This window comes from Cetorhinus maximus, chromosome 5 (genome assembly GCF_964194155.1).
Source record: "Cetorhinus maximus chromosome 5, sCetMax3.hap1.1, whole genome shotgun sequence".
In the NCBI taxonomy this organism is placed as follows: domain Eukaryota; kingdom Metazoa; phylum Chordata; class Chondrichthyes; order Lamniformes; family Cetorhinidae; genus Cetorhinus; species Cetorhinus maximus.
In genome coordinates, this window is record NC_135883.1 from 150916116 (window position 1) to 150937502 (window position 21387).

The 21387-nt window shown below is 44.1% G+C and overlaps 1 long non-coding RNA gene across 1 annotated transcript; it reads right to left on the reverse strand.

The window, feature by feature from the left end:
• Positions 1-7580: 7580 nt before the first annotated feature.
• Positions 7581-17823, reverse strand: LOC144680375 (uncharacterized). Its single transcript, XR_013576554.1, has 3 exons — positions 17749-17823; positions 8862-8913; positions 7581-7651 (listed from the first exon to the last, which is right to left on the reverse strand). It is a non-coding gene; the product is annotated as an uncharacterized LOC144680375 (long non-coding RNA).
• Between the last annotated feature and the right edge of the window lie 3564 nt (positions 17824-21387).

Genomic DNA, 21387 nt, shown 5'->3' on the forward strand with positions numbered 1-21387 from the left:
ACTACTCTGGCAGCCTGGCTTTCAGCATCCATGTGGGCTGGACATACTGGTGAACTCTAGTGAACAAGGCATCTAAGACCTCCCTTATGCATTTGTGTGTCACTGATTGGGAGATGCCGCAAAGGTCCCCAGTGGAGCCCTGGAAGGACCCATTGGCAAAAAAGTTCAGTGCAGCAGTAACCTTCAAAGCCAATGGCATGGATGCCCTCCAAATCCTTGTGGCATCAGTTCTTCATGGAGAAAATGGCAAATGTGAGCTGTCACATCCCTGGACAATCGAAGGCACTTGTGACATTGGCTTTCGCTCATCTCCATACATGAGCAGTGTCTTCTATATACCCATGGTCGGGCCACTGGTCTTCATTGTATGTGCCCCTCTTGAGGAGCATCTTAAACTTCTTGAGGCCCCACTCCCTCTTGTAGCTCATGTTGCTGGACATCCTGGCCCTGTGGCAACCAGTGATGGGCCCTTCTTCTCATTCATATTCGAGCTGTAAACAAGGCAGGTTTACCTGCAGCCTGCATTCTCCACACCTCTTTGCATCTGTCAACAAATACATTTGGAAACTTGACTGGCTTCCTTCCATCTCCAAGCCTGGAGGCCAGTGCAAAGCCCCTGGCCTGGCCTCTGTCTATGGCATCCCCAGGCTACCCCTCGCAGGTGAAGCACATCCTGGAGGACCACGTGGCTGATCCTCCCTTCAGGCATGATTGAGCATTCACAAAGAGGGCCTTGATCAGGGTGACTACAGCCATGTGTGAGAACCCTCCAACAGGGGATTGTTAGCTTTCCTCCACTCTATATAGGGAACATTGCCCTGTCATAATGCAAGGACATTAAGCCTTATGCCTTGTGAGCCATAACCGCTTAACTGGGATTGGTGAGGCTTGGAGTGTGCATCTAGCTGCTGTCCAACAGCCGTGCCCCTTGAATGATTTAACCTCCACCCCTTTGTACGTGCTTCTGTCAGGAATAGGTGGCCAATCACACCTACTCAAATATAGCCCCAAAACTTAAAGGGTTCCTGTATGAATGCGCCCCATTAGTCATGAGCAATGCTTCTTCAATAGGCATTTGACCCTCGAGAACTATACTCAGCTGAGTCTGGTCTCCATTGCTTTAGCAAATAATTAATAGGGTGCTCCTTCGCTCAGCCCAAAAGAGGAGTTCTGAACTCCTCCCACCTGCTTTGAGACTCCTCCCATATTGTTATTTCTCACTTCTCTTCAGCTCTGAAGAAGAGTCATGCGGATTCGAAATGTTAACTCTGTTTCTCTCTCCACAGACGCGGCCAGACCTGCTGAGTTTTTCCAGAATTTTCTGGTTTTTTTATTATTTTCATGTTTGTTCATTACTGAGTAAGAAATGAAGATGGTTCTGCTGATTTTTGCGAGTTCATCCAGCAACTTTCTGCCTTCCCCATTACCTACCAAGTTCCTCCTATCCTACTCCACAGTCACCGCCTCCTAATTGCACTCCCTCCTCCATCCAACCTCCCTCTGTTACCCTTGACCCCATTATAATTTATGTGGATATTCCTGTTCTCCCCCATATTCCCTTCATTGTTGATGCCCCCATGCCTCTCATGAAGCTGACCCCTCCCCTTCTTGAGGCCACCTCACCCTTACTTTTAAAGAACCCCCCCCCCCCACTGTGAGAACATCTAAACCCCCCCATGACATTAGAATTACCACCGTGCCAGATCCAAATGCTTCCCCTGAGTGTGACTGTGCTCTCTGTGTCACAGTACCAAGCATCGGACCCCCAGGACCAAATGCTGTAAATGATGGACCACGGCCTACGCATAATGCTGTGTACAACTGTAACTGTCCGGAAAGGCTTCCCCCGCCCAAGACATGCATGCCATCTCTAACATGGCCCGGACAATGTGGCCTCATTCCCTGGACAGTCTCTTCAACGTGCCTCCCAAGACTGTCTTTCACCCTTCCCTTCTGGTCCTCCTGTCCCTAGTTGGAACATGATTCTGGCAAGTTGGCATCTTAATAAGCATTCATGACATGCTAATGAATGCAGATGGGTTTCCTGACATTACTTGGTGGGAAACTCAACACACCTTTAACCCACCTTGAACGTCAGGAGAACAAAATTCTGGACTATTTTCCCGCCGTCGGGAAACTGGTTTGTTGGCTCGTGCCAAATTAAGTGCCCCCACCCACCACGATTCTGGCTGTTGTAAGGTGTCCGAGTTGTGCTATTTATGATAGAGTTTATCTGCAGACACTTCTTGGGTGGAAACTTTAGGTTTATTTACAATATACTCAGCAGCAACTACACATGTGTGCTTTCAACACCAACTCTATCTCTGCACTGACTGCTGAGGTAGCACGCACTACCCTCCTATTGGTTCCTACGTCATCTTACCTAACAAGTATTATTCTTAAAGGTACCTTACACACTAAATAAAACCATAATTACTACGTTCCTCCCCCTTTAACTTGGCTTTTCATATTATGTTTACAAGTGCATATTTTTCAAGACAATATAATATTTACACTGGGTAAGAAATTTACAAGTGTAGTCTTTCAGGTGGTTTCCTGGTACATGTGGAACATTGCAGCTCCACAACGTCAGATTCTTTGTCCAGTGCCTCCTTTACTGGAGTTGCCTGAACATCAGGTGCTTCAGTTAGCACTTGTAGTTCTGTATCCTCAACTCTTACAGGGACATCAGGCATGTCAGTCCTGGGTTGAGTATCCTCAACAGGAAACACAGAACCCAGTCATGATCCCTTGTGGAACCATATCTTGGTGATTTGTCTCTCTCTTCCTTAAAGAGTCCACATGTTTATGGATGATCCGGCCTTCCACCTCCACGTGGTAAGATAGAGGCCCGGTCACTGCACTTATTTCACCCGGTAAGCACTTTGGTCCTTCCCTGAAGTTTTTCATGTATACCGGCTATCCCATGGTAAATTTCCTCTCACGATTATGCCAGCTGTGTCTAGTTTTCTCGCTTCCCCGACTCCTTTCCACCTTCCCCTCTAAATTCGGCATTATTCAGCTCAATCTCATCCTGAGACGGCGTTTCAACAATAACTCTGCAAGTGTGACATCTGTTGTTGTGTGAGGGGTGGTCATGTAATGAAAGAGAAAGCGTGCTAGCTTGGTTGCCAAGGAATTGCCAGTTAGCTTTTTCATGCCTGCCTGGAACATTTGAGCCACCCTTTCGGCCAGTCCATTTGAGGATTGGTGCTATAATGCAGTTTTCGCACGAGTGATACCGTTGAAGCTGATTCCTCACTAAACAATCCTAGCAATGGTTTGTGGTCTGAAACAATTGTTAAATGGCGTCTGTGTACGTACTGGTGAAATTTCTTGACACCAAAGATGATGGACAGGCCTTCTTTCTCTATCAGTGAGTATCCCTTTTCCGCTGTTCTTGATACTTAACCTATTAGCTGTTCTGTGCCATCGTCCATCCGATAAGAGAACACTGCTTCCACTCCGAAGGGAGATGCGTCATATGTCAGCACCAATCCTTTCGTCTGGTCATAATTCACTAATAGATTGGACAAGTGCAACAATTGTTTCACCTTTATGAAAGCTGCTTTCTAAGGCACCTCTTTTCGAGTAGAAAATTCAGGGGAGCCAGCATTATAGACAAATTGGGTAAGAACCGCCCATCATAGTTGATCATTCCTAGGAATGATTTGAGCTCTGAGGGGTTCTTTGGCGCAAGTGCCTCTCTTACGGCTCTCACTTTCTCCTCAACCAGGTGGAGGCCCTGTGAATCTACCCAGTGACCCAAATAGATTACCTCCCTCACTTGGAACGTGCACTTTCCTTTTTTTTTAGCATCGGCCTTCTTTATGACTTCACTGTTGGCCAGACTTCTCACAGATGCAAGTTCAACTTGTCTGAGCTCAGTGGCTGAGTCTCCCAAAATTTCATTATCTGTCTGCTTCTTGGAAAATTCTGCGACTTTTGCTTCCAAAGCCTCTTTGGCTTCATTTAGCTGATTCTTCAGCTTTTTGCTAGACAGCTAACTTCACTGAGCTGCCACAGCCTTGGAGTTTTTCCAAACTCCTGTCTCCTGGCTGTATCCAGCTATACATAGCTCCCAGGGCTTCTTGTGAGTCCTCTCCAATTTCCATGGCTTCCCCTGAGCCCTCTCTGATTACCATGGCTTCCCCTGAGCCCTCTCTGATTACCATGGCTTCCCCTGAGCCCTATACAATTGCCATGGTTTCCCCTGAGCCCTCTACGATTACCATGGTTTCCCCTGAGCCCTTTCTGATTACAAGGGCTTCTCCTGAGCCCTTTTCGATCACCAAGGCTTCCCCTGAGCCCTCTCTGATTACCAGGGCTTCTCTTGAGCCCTTTTCTATCACCAGGGCTTCCCCGAGCCCTCTTTGTGTTTCTTCTGCTGTGCTTCCATTCTGCCGTATGAGACAGCCTTCATTTCTTCACATTGCTGAATGATTACACATTCCTTTTGCGTTTGATCATGAAGGACAATCAACTGTTCTTTCAACTGTTTAATTTCTTGTTGCCCTCCCTCTGGGGTCTCCTGTTGCCCTTGGCGGAATTGCCCTCTCTCTGGGATCTCTTGTTCCCTTCGGCAGAGTTGCCCTTTCTCTGGGGTGTCCTGTTGCCCTTGGTGGAATTGCCCGCTCTCTTGGGTCTCTTGTTCCCTTAAGCAGAGCTGCCCTCTCTCTGGGGTCTCTTGTTGCCTTCTGCCGATTTGCCTTCTCTCTGGGGTCTTTTATTCCCTTCTGCAGAGTTGCCCTCTCTCTGGTGTCTCTTTTAATTTCCTGTATTTACCACTTTAAATGTATTGCCGCTTTAAGAGCAGTCACTGTTTTTTTTAAAACTCAGGCTGTCTCTGCAGCTGTTGGCTTTTCTCTGCCGTGTTTTCCAAACTTTTTTTAGTTTTGGCGGGATCCCTGCGATCGTGGGCCTCCTCCTCTTTTAACTTTGTAAAATTTCGTTCCCGCTTGGAAAAAAATGCAACAGTGATTTCTTCTCCCTTTTCTCTACAATTCTGCAGGGTTTTTTTTATTCCACAGGTTCTTTTGACGTTGCACTTCGGGAGACCCAGTGGCCTCATGGTCCAATCAGGCCTTTTTTTTTGTTTAAATTTATTGCACCAGTTTCTCTAACCTACTGACCTGCCGGGTTGTTGCCTATTTTACAACATAAGTACAGATTCTCTGTGTTTTTTGTTTTGCTCATTCGTCTTGTGATTCTCACCTGGGGCTCTTGCAATTTTGTTTTTTTGAAATGTTGGGAGTGCTCCAGGAAATTTCTCAGCCATTTGGATCGGGCCCATTTTTTCTTTAACTTAAAGCGACAGCATACCTGGTGAGTACATCTTCCTTTCTTTTTAATTATCTTAAACACTCACAATCACCAGGCAAGTGACAGCGCCAATTTCTTTCCAACTTGATTTCTTCTGTTCAATCCTGTTTTATCTTTGTCACCAGTTTGTTGTAGGGTGGCTGAGTTGTACCATTAATGATAGAGTTGATCAGCAGACACTTCTTGGTGGAAACTTTAACTTAATTTACAATATACTCAGCAGCAACTACATATGTGCTTTCTCTCCAACTCTGACTCTGCACTGACTGCTGAGGTAGCTTGCGCTATTCTCCTATTGGTTACTACAGATCATGTGATCTTGCTTAACAAGTATTATTCTTAAAGGTACACTGTACACTAAATAAAACCATAATTACTACACCACCCATCATGGCAATCAATCAATCATGGCAGTTCAATTTACATTTGAAGGAATCAATATTCATGTTTCCACCATCTCCCTAGGGAATCTATTCTGTACATTAACCATTTTCTCTCTCTTGTTTCTGCAGGTCAGTTTTGATTTACCCCCTTTCCTCTGGTTCTGCTGTTCTGAACTGAACTGTTCCAGAAACTGAACTGGGCTAGCCATATAAATACCATGGCTACAAGAGCAGGTCAGAGGCTTGGAATCGTGCGATGAGTAACTCACCTCCTGACTCCCCAAAACCTGTCCACCATCTATAAGGCACAAGTCAGGAGTGTGATGGAATACCGCCCACTTGCCAGGATAAGTGCTGCTCCCACAACACTCAAGAAGCTCAACACCATCCAGGACAAAGCAGCCCGCTTCATTGGCATCCCATCCACAAACATTCACTCTCTCCACCACCGACGCACAGTTGCAGCAGTGTGTACCATCTACAAGATGCACTGCAGGAATTCACCAAGGCTCCTTAGACAGCACCTTCCAAACCCACAACCACTGCCATCTAGAAGGACAAGGGCGGCAGATAGATGGGAACACCACCACCTGGAAGTTCCCCTCCAAGCCACCCACCATCCTGACTTGGGACTATATCACCGTTCCATCACTGTTGCTGGGTCTAAATCCTGGAACTTCCTCCCTAACAGCACCATGGGTGTACCTACACCACATGAACTGTAGCGGTTCAAGAAGGCAGCTCACTACCACCTTCTCAAGGGCAACTAGGGATGGGCAATAAATGCTGGCCCAGCCAGCGAAGCCCACATCCCGTGAATGAATAAAAATATAGCTTGTCACAGTCTATGTTATCTAGTCCCTTTAGAATTCAGCAACCACATCACCTCTCAATGTTTGATTTTCCAGTGAGAAAAAAGTGGGAATTCGTCAACAGTCTACTGGAATAACAGGAATACATCCGAGCAAATAAAACTAGAGATTTATTAGCCCACCTAATTTGCAAAGCAGAGTTTGAACTTGCCACCCACCTGCCTCAACACTTCCTCTTTTAAGGTTTCATGGAGCCATAATAAATTGCTGATGAACTTTGTCCTCAAATGTTTGTAACCTAACCTCAACTCAGCAATGATAATACATAGGAATCTAAGAACAGGAGTAGGCTATTCGGCACCTTAGGCCTGTTCCGCCATGCAATGAGATCATGGCTGATCTGTGTCCTACTCCTACCCGCCCCTCCAGGTTCCACATCTCTTAAAACCCTTGACCAGCAAAGATCAATCAATCTTAGATTTAAAATTATTAATTGAGCTTGCATTTGCCTATTGTGGAAGAGAGCTCCACTCTTCTCCCACCCTTTGTGCGAAGAGGTGTTTCTGAACTTCTCTCCTGAAAGGTTTGGCTCTGATTTTAAGATTGTGTCCTTGTCAGAGTGCCCACCAGCAGAAAAAGCTTATCTCTATCTCCCCTATCAATTTCTTTCAAAAATCTCAATTCAATCACCGCTTATGATTCTATAGTCCAGGGAACACCAGCCTAGTTTATGTAACCTCTCCTCATAATCTAACCCTGGGAGCTCTGGTAACATTCTAGTGAATCCACCCCTTCCAAAGCCAATAAATCCCTCCTATAATGTGCTGCACTTTGGATGTGGTCTAACCAGAGCTTTGTTTGGCTGCATATTATGATCATTATTCGATAAACGTTCCTTTACTGTTAGATTATTAACCAAGTCTGGCTCATTGTCCATTAATTAACCTGCCCTCATGTTGATTCTAGAACACATTGCTCCAGAAAAACTATCTTGAATGCACAAAAACAAATCAATTACTTAATGAGAGTTAAACTGTTATTGTTGCATGGTACCTGATTTGTGCAATAGGTGCACGTATCAGCAATGCCGAGGTAAACTGTGATCAGCTTCCAATCCTTCTGAAAGTCGATGAGCTGAAGTAAAACAGACAACGATTAACATGTATAACTTTTAACCTGACACAATCAGAATTTATGTTCTAACCTGCATGAAGAATGTTAATCCAGAGGCATGTACAAACTTCCAAAGCATATTTCAGTTGGACATCACAGGAAGAAACAAAAATGTCCCTGCTGGATAATCTGCCCATGCAAATAGAGAAAGAAAGCATTTTTTACGCTTTCTTGCTGAGGTTTGACCCAACTTTGGCGGCCGTGCCTTCAAGTATCTAGGCCCAAAAACACTGGAATTCCCTCTGGAATCCTCGCTGCCTTTCTCTCTCCTCCCTAAAGACTCCTCAAAACCTGTCTTTTTGATCAAGCTTTTGGTCTCCTGTCCTAGTATCTGATATTGTGGCTCAATGTCAGTTTTGTGTAATTTATGCTCCTGTGAAGCTCTTTGGGATGTCTTGCTACTTTAAAGGTGTGATATAAATGCCAGATGATTTTGTAGTTGATTGCATGGACCAGATATCATGGCGGTGACGCACCCACAGCGACACTTCTCGCCACTTTTGCCTTGTGCAACATGTTCCCTCACAATGATCCCGCAAACACTGGGGGCGTCAGAGCAGGGGGTTCCAGAATAAGCACCAGGCTGGAGTCCCAAGGAAATCCAGGACTAATCCATTTAATATCGGCCCTCATGCCACAAAACAGGTAAACATGCATTGGAAAAGTCAACAAGCTTGATCCAAAGTCCGAAAGTCAATACAGATATTTTATTTTTGGCCTTTTTCCGGTAAGTGCCGAAACCAAACATCAACCTGCTGAAAAGTCCACAAATATAAAACTAGACTCATGTAGAATGCATGCTTTCTTTCTAAGTCCAAAGTAAGTGGGTACAGGTTGGCAAAAGCCAAGTTATAATTTTACCAAAGTGGCTGAACAAGCAAAAAAGGCCGAATTGGCCTCCTTCTGTGCTGCATCATTATATCACTCAACGATATAAAACCCCCAACAGTGTGCAATGATACTGATGGATGTTAATAATCTGCAATCACACTGCGTGCCAGCTCAGATCATCAGTAAACTTTCCACTGTTCATCCAGATAGATCACCCTGCCCATTATGACACTATGCTACATATTTAACTGGAGCCCGATGTTGGTTAAAATAGCAGGCAAAGGAATTTCCCATGAATGCTAATTACTGTTGCCACACAAGGAAATGTCTAAACACTTACCATGTTATTTTTCAAACTGGTCACCAGTTTTTGAGCCAGTCCTGGTAATTCTCTGAAATAAACACACCTCTTAATTAGTCCATGAAATAATGTTAGATCATATAATGAAAACCTCATAATATTATTGTAGGCTTATGGGTGTGAGTATGGATGGTTTTGTCTGTGACTGATTTAATTCAATTAGAGTCAGACAGACTGCAAGGTTGAAATTATCATAAGAGTCAGGTGTAAAGCAGACTTTTGAAATGGAGATGGACAATCAAGGATGAGGGTTCCATAGATAAGGTGTGAATGAAATTTGCATTTTTAGATAAGTGAAGGGGTTGTTTGATTTTCAAAGGGATGGTAGGATGTTTACAACTAACAAGATAAATAGGGCAAGGTTGTTATGTATATTACTCCCGAAAGGAAAGAGGCCATATTGACAACATGAAAGATTTTTATGCAGGGAAAGTAAATTTCCGAAGACAAGTAGAACAATAGGATCTTGCACATTAAAGAGGGAAAAACATATATAAAGAGGGATGGAAGGTTATGTGGGGTGTGGCCACATAACATCTTGAAAGGCACACTGCGTAAAGCAGCCTTCTTGACTCACAGATAGACTCATAGATATTTACAGCACAGAAGGAGGCAATTCAGCCCATCATGTCCACGCCAGTCTACAAAGATCTGACTACACTAATCCCATTTTCCAGCGCTTGGCCCATAGCCCTGGAGGCTATGGCAATGTAAGTAAATATTTAAATACGTCGTAAAATGTTACGAGAGTTTCTGACTCAGCCGCTCTTTCAGGCAGTGAGTTCCAGACTCCCACTACCCACTGGGTGAAAAAAATTTCTCCTCAATTCCCCTCTTAGCCTTCTACCTCTTACCTTAAATCCATGGTCCCTGGTTATGACCTCTCTACTAGTGGAAAAAATGCCTTCGTATCCACCCTACATATGCCCCTCATAATCTTATACACCTCTATCAGGTCCCCTGTCAACCTTCACTGCTCCAAGGAAAATAACCCCAGCCTATCCAATCTTTACTCATAGCTTCGAGCGTCCAGCCCAGGCAGCATCCTGGTAAATCTCCTCTGCACTCTCTCCAGTGCAATCACATCCTTCCTATAATGTGGTGACCAGACTGCTCATAGTACTCTAGTCATGGCCAAAACAACATTTTATACAGTTCCAGCATAACCTTCCTGCTCTTGTATTCTATGCCTCAGCTAATAAAGGCAAGTATCCCAGATTTAAATTCAATCTGAGGGCGAGCAACTCGGGTCCCAAACCAGTGTCCTCAACTTAAATAAAGGCAATTACAGAGTTTTGAAGAAAGAATTGTCTAAAGTGGGCTGGGAAAATAGACTAAGGGGAAGGTCAATGGATGAGCATTGGCAGACATTTAAGCAGATATTTCATAACGCTCAGCAAAAATTTATCCTGGTCAAAAAGAAGGACTCGATGAGAAGGATAAACCACCCGTGGTTAATAAAGGTGGTCAAGGAGAGAATCCAATCAAAAACTAAGACATGCAAAGCAGTGAAAACTAGTGGTAGCCAGAGGATTGGGAATTTTTAGGAATTAGCAGCAGATGACTAAAAAGCAAATAAAGAGGGAGAAAATTGATTATGAAAGTAAATTGGCAAGAAATATAAAAACAAACAGCAAGAGCTTCTACGGGTATATAAAAAGAAAGAGAGTGGCTAAAGTGAGCGTGGGGCCATTGGAGGATGTGACTGGAGAATTGATAACGGGGAACAGGGAAATGGCAGAAAATTTAAACCAATATTTTGCATCAGTCTTCATGGTGGAAGACACTTTAAACACCCCAAAGATACCAGATAAGCAAGGAGCTAATGGGAGGAAAGATCTTGTAACAGTCTCTATCACGAGGGACAAAGTATTTGACAAACTAATGGGACTAAAGGCAGACAAGGCACCAGGACCTGATGGCCTGCATCCAAGGGTTTTAAAGGAAGTGGCTATAGAGATAGTGGAGGCATTGGTTGAAATCTTCCAGAACTCACTGGATTCCAGGAGGGTCCCACTGGATTGGAAAACCAATAATGTGACGCCTCTGTTCAAAAAGGAAGGGAGACAAAAAGCAGGAAACTATAGGCCAGTCAGCCTAACATCTGTCGTTGGGAAAATGCTAGAACCCATTATTAAGAAAGAAATAGCAGGACATTTAGAAAAGCTTAACGCAATCAGAGTCAACATGGTTTTGTGAAAGGGAAATCATGTTTGACAAATCTGCTAGAGCTCTTTGAGGATAAAACAAGCAGAGTTGAAAAGGGGGAACTGGTAGATGTAGTGTGTTTGGATTTCCAGAAGGCATTTGATAAGGTGCCACATAAAAGGTTAAAGCACATGATAGGAGCTCACGGTATTGGGGGTAGTGAATTAGCATGGATTGAGGATTGGTTAACACACAGGAGACCGAAAGTTGGGATTAATGGGTCTTTTTCAGGTTGGAAAGACGTAACTAGTGGAGGGCCACAAGGATCAGTCCTGGGCCTTAATTATTTACTATCTATATTAAAAACTTGGAGGAGGGGGCAGAGTGTAATGTATCCAAATTTGCTGATGATACAAAAATAGGTGGGAGTGCATGTTGTGATGAGGACATAAGGAATCTGCAAGGGGATATAGGTAGGTTGAGTGAGTGGGCAAAACTTGGCAGATGGAGTTTAATTTACGAAAGTGTGAGGTCATGCACTTTGGTAGGAAAAATCAAAAGGCAGACTATTATTTAAATGAAGAAAGACTCCAAAAAAGTGCAGCACAGAGGGATCTGTTCTTGAGCATAAAACACAAAAAGTTAGCATGCAGGTGCAGCAAGTGATTGAGAAGACAAATGGAATTTTGACCTGTATTGCTAGGGAGTTGGAGTTTAAAAATAGGGAAGTCTTGTTACAACTGTACAGGTGTTGGTGAGGCTGCACCTGGGGTACTGTGTACAGTTTTGGTCCCCGTATTTAAGAACAGGTATACTGGTATTAGAGGCAGTTCAAAAGAGATTCACTAGGCTGATTCCTGGGATGAAGGGGTTAACTCATCAAGAATGGCTAAACAGGTTAGGCCTTTATTCATTAGAGTTTAGAAGAATGAGGGGTAATCGGATTGAAATGTACAAGATTCTGAGGGGGCTTTACAGGTTAGACGTTGAGGAGATGTTTGCACTAGTGGGGGAATCTTGAACTAGGGGAAATAGTTACAGAATAAGGGGACACTCATTTAAAACTGAGATGCGAAGGAATTTCTTCTCTGAGGGTAATGAATGTCTGGAATTCTCTACCCCAGAGAGATGTGGAGGCTAGATCACTGAAAATATTTAAAGAGGGGGTAGATAGATTTTTGAAATATCAGGGAGTTGAGGGCTATGAGGAGCTGGGATGAAAGAGGAGTTGAGGACTGGGGCAGATCAGCCTTGACCTTATTGAATGGCTGGGCAGGCTTGAGGGGCCAAATGGCCTATTCCAGCTCCAATTTCTTATATTCTTATGTTTATACACCTTCTTAACCACCTTATCTACCTGCCCTGCTACCTTCAGGGATCTGTGGATATGCACACCAAGGTCCCTCTAATCTTCAGTACTTTCCAGGGTCCTACCATTCATAGTGTAATCCTTTACCTTGTTAGCCCTCCCCATTTCCTCACACTTTTCCGGGTTGAATTCCATTTGCCACTGCTCTGCCCGCCTGACCAGTCCATTGATATCCTCCTGCAGTTTACGGCCATCCTCCTCACTATTTACCACCCTATCAATTTTCGTGTCATCCGCGAACTTCTTGATCATACCCCCTACATTTAAGTCCAAATCATTTATGTACACCACAAACAGCAAGACCCCCAGCACCGAGTCCTGTGGAACCCCACTGGAAACAGACTTCCAGTCACAGAAACATCCCTCTACCATCACCCTCTGCTTCCTGCCTGTCAGTCAATTTTGGATCCAACATGCCACTTTGTCTTGTATCCCATGGGCTCTTACTTTCTTGACCAGTATGAGGGACCTTATCAAAAGCTTTGCTAAAGTCCATGTAGACCACATCAAATGCAGAACCCTCATCAACACTCCTGGTTACCTCCTCAAAAAATTCGATCAAATTTGTCAAACACGACCATCCCTTAACAAATCCATTCTGACTATCCCTGATTAATCTGTGTTCCTCCAAGTGCAGATATATTCTATCCCTCAGAATTCTTTCTAGTAACTTGCCCACCACCGAGGTTGGACTGACTGGCCTGTAATTTCCTGATCTATCCCTTCCTTCCTTTTTTAATAATGGAACAATGTTAGTAGTCCTCCAGTCCTCTGACACCTCACCTGTGGCCAGAGAGGATTTGAAAATTACTGCTAGGGCCCCTGATATCTCTTCCCTTGCCTCCCTCAACAGCCTGGGATGCATCTCATCTGGGCCTGAGGATTTATCCACTTTTAAGGCCGTTAAACCCGTTAGTAACTCCTCTCTCTCTACAATAACTTCCTGTAATATTTCACAGTCCTCCACCCTGATGTCTATACCTGTGTCATCCTTTTCCATTGTGAAGACCAATGCGAAGTATTCATTGAGGACTGTACCCACGTCTTCTGGGTCCACACACAGATTACCTCTACTGTCCCTAATTGGCCCAACTCTTTCCCGAATCATTCTTCTGTGCTTTATATATTTAAGAAACCCCTTTGGCTTTTCCTTTATTCTACCCACCAATGCTTTCTCATGCACTGTCTTAGCTTTCCTAATTTCCTTTTTAAGTTCCCCCCTGCACTTTTTATACTCCTCTAAGGACTCTGCCATATTGAGCCCTCAGTATCTGCCATAAGCTTCTTTTTTTTCCTTAATCCTAACCTTTACATCCCTTGACATCCAGAGTTCTCCAGACTTGGTCCACCCCCTTTTCTTTATGGGAACATATTTGCCCTGTACTCTCGCTTTTTCCTCCTTGAATGCCTCCCACTGCTCTGACAGTTTTATCTGCAAGTAGCTGCACCCAGTCCACTTGGACCAAATCGTATCTCACCTTAGTAAAATTAGCCTTTCCCCAGTTTAGAACTTTTATTCCCGGCACATCCTTATCCTTTTCCATAACTAGCCTAAATCTAACTGAGTTATGGTCACTATCTCTCCTACTGATGCTCCCGTACTGATACACCTTCCACCTGCCCGGGCCACATTTCCGAATATTAGGTCCAGACCAGCTCCCTCCCTTGTTGGGCTTTCTACTTCCTGGCTAAAAAAGTTCCCCTTGATGCAACTTAAGAATTTTGCCCCCTCCCTACCTTGCACGCTAAAACTATCCCAGTTAACATTTAGGTAGTTAAAATCCCCTACGATTACTGCCTTATTATTCTTACATTTCTCCAAAATTTGATTACATATTTGATCCTCTATCTCTCCCTGACTGTTTAGGAGCCTATAGTACACACCCAACAGAGTGTTTGCCCCTTTTGTGTTTTTTACTTCTACGCATATGGCCTCATTTGATGATCCTTCTAAGATATCGTCCCTCCTCACTGCTATAATTGATTCCTTGATCAATATTGCAACCTCCCCCTGTCTTCTATCCCTCTCTATCTCGTCTGAATACCCAATAACCAGGAATGTTGAGCTGCCAATTCTGCTCTTCTTTTAACCAAGTCTCAGTCATAGCCATGGTATCATACTCCCACGTACCTTTCTGTGCCCTCAGCTAGTCCGTCTTATTCCTCAGGCTCCTTGCATTAAAATATATTCCATTTAGCCTTGCTAAACTCACTTCTTCCTTATCTACTCTATGTTTCCTCTGCCTTCCAGACTCATTTACTAGCATTTTAACTTCTAATTCCATCTCAGCTTCTCTCCCCTCTGAACTACTTTTCAGGATCCCATCCCCTGCCAATTTAGTTTAAATCCACCCCAGCAGCATTAGCAACCCTCCAACCCTCCCTGCAAAGATTATTTTCATTCCTGTTCAGGTGTAAGCCATCCAACTTGTACTGTTCCACCTACCCCACAAACAGTCCCAATGCCCCAGGAATCAAAAGCCCTCCCTCCTGCACCATTTCTCCTGCCACACATTCATCTGCCCTATCCTTCTTTTCCTATACTCACTACTGCGTAGCACCAGGAGTAATCCGGAGATTACTATCTTTGAAGTCCTGTTTTTCAATTTCCTACCTAACTCCCTAAAGTCTGCTTGCAGGGCCTTGTTTCTCTTTCTGCCCATGTTATTGGTCCCAATATGGATCACAGCCTCTGGCTGTTCACCCTTCCCCTTCAGAATGCCCTGCAGCTCTATCCTTCCCCTGGCATCCTTGACCCTGGCACCCGAGATGTAACATACCATCCTGAAGTCACGTCTACAGCCGCAGAAGCACCTGTCTACTCCCTTCACTAATGAATCCCCTATCACTATTGCCCTTCCACACTTCTTGCTCCTCCCCCGAACAGCTGGTCCACCCACAGTGCCATGGCCTTGGCTTTGGTTAGCCTCCACAGAGGAACTGTTGCTCTCACTGTTTTCCAAGGTTGAAAAATAGTTTGCGAGTGAGATGTACTCAGTGGATTCCCTCACGACCTGCCTGGTCCCCTTCTTCTGTCTGGTGGTCACCCATTTCCTCTCTCTGCTTGCAGTTCCTTAAGCTGCGGGGTGACCACATCCTGAAACGTGCTATCCACAAACCTCTCAGCCTCGTGAATGCACCGTAGTGCCCACAGCTGCCGTGCAAGCTTCAAAACCCAGAGCTCGAGTTGCTCCAGTCGCAGGCACCTCCTGCACAAGTGATCATCCAGACTGCCAGGAGCATCTAGGATTTACCACAAAGCATAGGATGTGCAAATCATGGGACTGAGCTCCCCGGCCATATCTTAACTAAATATAATATTTTACCCTTACTCCTAATTGAGTCTCGCTGTTTTAACTTCTCTGTCCAGAGGTCTCACTGTTTTAACATCTCTCTCCCAAAATCTCACTTCCAAAGTCTCGCTGTTTTAACCTCTCTCTCCCGAAGTCTCGCTGTTTTATCCTCTCTCTCCCGAAGCCTCACTGTTTTAACCTCTCTCTCCCGAAGCCTCGTTGTTTTATCCTCTCTCTCCCGAAGTCTCGCTGTTTTAACCTCTCTCTCCCGAAGTCTCGCTGTTTTAACCTCTCTCTCCCGAAGTCTCGCTGTTTTAACCTCTCTCTCCCGAAGTCTCGCTGTTTTAACCTCTCTCTCCCGAAGTCTCGCTGTTTTAACCTCTCTCCCGAAGTCTCACTGTTTTAACCTCTCTCTCCCGAAGTTTCGCTGTTTTAACCTCTCTCTCCCGAAGTCTCGCTGTTTTAACCTCTCTCTCCCGAAGCCTCGCTGTTTTAACCTCTCTCTCCCGAAGTCTCGCTGTTTTAACCTCTCTCTCCCGAAGTCTCGCTGTTTTAACCTCTCTCTCCCGAAGTCTCTCTGTTTTAACCTCTCTCTCCCGAAGTTTCGCTGTTTTAACCTCTCTCTCCCGAAGCCTCGTTGTTTTATCCTCTCTCTCCCGAAGTCTCGCTGTTTTAACCTCACTCTCCTGAAGCCTCGCTGTTTTAACCTCTCTCTCCCGAAGTCTCGCTGTTTTAACCTCTCTCTCCCGAAGTCTCGCTGTTTTAACCTCTCTCTCCCGAAGTCTCGCTGTTTTAACCTCTCTCTCCCGAAGTCTCGCTGTTTTAACCTCTCTCTCCCGAAGTCTCGCTGTTTTAACCTCTCTCTCCCGAAGTCTCGCTGTTTTAACCTCTCTCTCCCGAAGTTTCGCTGTTTTAACCTCTCTCTCCCGAAGTTTCGCTGTTTTAACCTCTCTCTCTCCCGAAGCCTCGCTGTTTTAACCTCTCTCTCCCGAAGTCTCGCTGTTTTAACCTCTCTCTCCCGAAGCCTTGGGGAAAAGCCTCCAGCCACTTCTGCAGAAGTCTGCAGTATCCAGTAAATAAAGTTGCGTTAAAAGCCTTTGGGATCCCACTGTCAAGTGGATGCATTTGCTAACCTTGCTGGATTGCCTTTTTAAATTTAAATCTATTTTGGACTATTGCCTTAAAGGGAGCATGTAGTTGGGAGTCAAGTTAATTAGGAATTTTGGGATTTGTCATAATATCAAATAACTGTGATCTTATGTCTGTGCTTGAATTCTTTTCTTTTGTTAATAAATGTTTTATTTTAATATTTAAAACTTCTAAACTTGTTGTTAAACTCACTACTTCTGAATTCCGTGCACAAACCTTCTTGTAATAAATACAAATTGTAAAACTGTTGTGATAGCGTGGCCAAGTTTCCCTTGTGGATTTGGTCCACCTGGCACACATCACCTGCCATGTCATAATATCAGATAACCAGGACTGGCGATGCGATGAACAATAATGGAACCTGTGATTATTTTTCATACTTCACAGCATTGTCAACCAATTTTAATTTTTTTAATGGATTTTTATGCTCAATGTCACTGCTGGGAAATGGAGAAATTTCCCATTTGTGGCATCTTGTGAAGGTCGAGCACATCCAGGTCAGGGGCAAATTGGATCTGCTGTAGGGTATGGCGTAATTCACCTTTCACTCACGGATCGCTCCAATCAAAAAGACTAATGGATACATCCAAATTCCCATTCATACTCTTATAGCTTCATCTGCTTACTATAATCCTTTAAATGTCAGCTTATCTGGTCTTTTAGGCCGCTCTGTATTTTTCCAGCCTTTCTACAGGGAAAAGGGAAAACTGTCAGGAAAGCTATTTGTGGAATTCCTGGCAGCTGGCTACAAACTGGTATTGCTGGAATCCTGAGAGCATGTTGCCCACTACTCACAGTTGGACTGCTCAGTGAAGGGAGGAAAAACAGATTTACTTCGCTCATTGTATTTTCTCACATATAATACGGGTTAAAGTGAGATAATCTCAAACAGAAAGAGTTAACCTACTCAGCTTTTGCTCTCAAAACCAACTGATCTAAGGAGCCGTTGTCATGGTTTCCATTGCCCGGGGAGTATCCAATCAGGTCAGGGTTAAACAATTTTAAAATATCTGTGGAGTAAAAACATGGGCAGGGATATTAATTATAACCTGTTATGCTAATATGGTAATATTCATACTATTAATATTATAATATTCATATACCCTCATATTTCAAAGCACTTAAATTCAGGCCTGGGTTTTCTGGTTCAGCTGCAGGAGCCTCTGGGCATGATTCAAGCATAATTTTGTTTTGCGTCTTAACACCCTCAAGAATGTCAACTGTGGCTCAGTGGGTAGCACTTCCTCCAAGTCAAGCGCTTATGCATTCAAGTTCCACTTCAGAGGCTTGAGCCCAAAAGTTTAGGCTGTCGCAGAGGGAGCTGGCCTGAGATACCATCCGTCTAAGGCCCCATCTACCTCTCAGGTGGTGTAAAAAGTTCCCAAGGCATTATTTTGAAGAACAAGAATGGAATTCTCCCTAGTGTTCTGGCCAATATTTATTCCTCAATCAACATTACTAAAAAAAAACAACTAATCTCATCATCGTCATATTGCTATTCTGAATTAATGCTCTTTGCACCATAGCAATGCTAGTTATGAACGCAAGAAGAAGCAGTTAAGTTTTAAAGAGTCAAAAAGCAAATGTGATCAATTGCAGGGTGATCACTTGTGTGCAGTATCGTGCCTCTTAAAAGCTTGCTTAACTATTACACAGGCAATACAAAGGCCATTGACCACACAATACTGTGTCCTTCAAGGCCAGAAAGATCAGATGGAGCCAGTGGTTCACACACAGCAGGCGATTCTGCCACACTTCCACTGGCATAAGAACTGATCCAAAAATCCAGAGCTTAATCTAGTGCTTAACTCTAAATCCCAAACAATTGTAGCATCCCACAATCAACAGGAAAGGTGGATGTCCATTTTGTCTGTCCTTTGGTTATGGTTGGATTCTGGCTAGGAGAACTCACTGCACTTCTTCAAATTGTGCCGTGGGATTTTTGCACATCTATGGAACATTCGGACAAGATCTTAATTTAAGATTTTCTTTGAAGGATGCCATCTCCAACGATGCGACACTCCTTCAAATGCTGCACTGGAGTATCCACCTGAGGGAGGAGGACAAACCATGGTCCAGGGGTCAAACCAGGCCCAGGGACAAGAAGTTTCCCAACAGATCCAGGCTGACACATAACATTTCTTGTCGAAAAATATGATGGCAATTTATTTCACTGGTGACTACTTGCCTGTTACACGTACCTGTTAAGGAATCTGGCATCCAGGTATCTGGACCTTCATCATTGCTACAGCCAGAAAACAAACAAAATAGAATTATATTACCATCCTAAAACTGTACAGAAAACAAGGTGGCTGATCAGTTCATTGGGCCTATTCTGGCTTTCTGAAACAGCTGTCCATTTCACCCAATCCCTGTTATACTCCAGAAAGCCAGTTAATGAAGGGTGATACTCAAATCAATCTTTATACATTCCCACATTTATTTACAGAGTGAAAGATTGTAAGCATATACCTCCTACCTAAACCATATGACAGTTTCAGTAAGTGTCTCCATGTATGTAATCAAGTGAAACTCCAATTAATGCCCACCATCTACATATAATTAGACACAACTGATTTACCATTAACATTCTCCATATTATGTTTAAATACTGGCAGTCAGCTGCTTGTCTGGTGTGGGTGGAAGGTGGTGGGTGGGAGACTAAGATTGAGCAGCCCAGGACTAACTGCCAATAGAAGAAGCAAGGTATGCCCAGGATAGTTTCATGACCAGCAAGTGTGAGGGTAAGCCCTGGGCAACAGAGACCTGACTGTGAGTGTACCTTCACCACATGGACTGCAGCGATTCAAAAAGGCGGCTCACTACCACCATCTCAAGGGCAACTTGGAATGGGTAACAAATGCTGGCCTTGCCAGTGACACCCTTAATCAGAGAATGAATTCACAAAGGCAGAAATTTAACCCCCTTGATTGGTGGAAAAGGAACAGTTAAAATGGTGGGATTCCATTATCTGCTCCAGTTCTGGGGTGGGAGCCTCATTAATAAATAGGGTTTCCATGGCAGACATGGGACCTGCTTCCCAGAGCAATTCCCTCCATTCCAACTCCTCCTGGCCCCACTAAGGGGAAGTTTTTTTACTTTCTTTCAGTGCTTAGCAGGCAATCCTGGAAAAATTGAACAGTTCTGCAAGGATCACTGATCTGTCAGCTGCTTATTGGAAACTTCAGCAATGGAAAATGCCAACATTGATGAAACAGCTCGATGTTTGGCGAAACACACCTTTGCTGGTAAGAATGATCTGGCTGACATTGTCAGCCTTGCTCTCAGTTCCCTGGGAAGTAATGCCAACTGCTCAGTTTGCTTGATGCCCAAGTTCAGGATCTTGCTGTGTAGCTACAATCCTCTTACAGTTTCCATATTAAGTTGCAAGTTTCCTTTGCCGCAATCATTATTTGGATTACAGAATTCCCACCCAATAGATTTACCTGGAGGGATCAGTCGTGAAGAACATTCCTTTTGAAAGTGGGTCCCATGTCTGTCATGGGAAGCCCCCCCCTCCCAAATTTGCATTTATAAGTGAATCTTACCCTGGAACCAGAGAGGATTTATTGAACCACAACATTTTTGCTGCTTCTTTGCTGGTGATAGCAGGAGTTAGAATTGCCCCTTTTTAAATCCATTCTTGGGATAAGGGCATCACTGGCAAGGGCAGCATTTATCATCAGCAATTTGTGTCAGCTGTGGCTCAGTTTGTAACACACTTGCCTCTGAATTATAAGGTGCTGGGTTTAAGTCCCATTCCAGGACTCGAGTGCAAAAAATCAAGGCTGACACTCTAGTGCAATACTGAGCTAAGGCTCCACTGCTGGGAGTGCTATCACTCAGATGAAGGGTTGAACTGAGGTCTACTTGGGCAGATGGAAAACATCTCATGGCAAAATTTTGAAGAAGAGCAAAAGGGGTTATCCCTGGTGTCCTAACTGATTATTTATCCCACAATCAACATCACAAAAAAACAGACTACCTAGTCATTATCCCATTGCTGTAGGTGGGAGTTTGCTGAGTGCAAATTGGTTGCTACATTTCCTACATTACAACAGTGACTACGTTTCAAAAAGTACTTCATTGGCTATAAAATCAGCTAAGGACTAGAGGTTACAATCAAATCAGCCATGATCTGATTGAATGGTGGAGCAGGCTTGAAGGGCAGAGTGGCCTACTCCTGGTCCTAATTTGTATGTACGTATGTAAAACACTTTGAGATGTCTGGTGGTTGTGAAAAGCACTATATAAATGCAAGCATCTTTTTTATTTCCCATCCCTAATTGCCCTTGTGATGGTGGTGGTGAGCTACCTTCTTGAGCCAGTGCAGTCCATCTGGTGTAGGTACATTCACAGGAACCAGGAACTAGAAATTGGGAATTTAGGAAATTAGGAATTAGGAACTAGAACTAGGAGACACAGTTTAAAAATAAGGGGTCTCCCATTTAAGACGGAGATGAGAAGAAATTGTTTTCTCTCAAAGGGTCACGAGTCTTTGGAATTCTCTTCCTCGAACAGCAGTGGAGGTAGGGTCATTGAATAT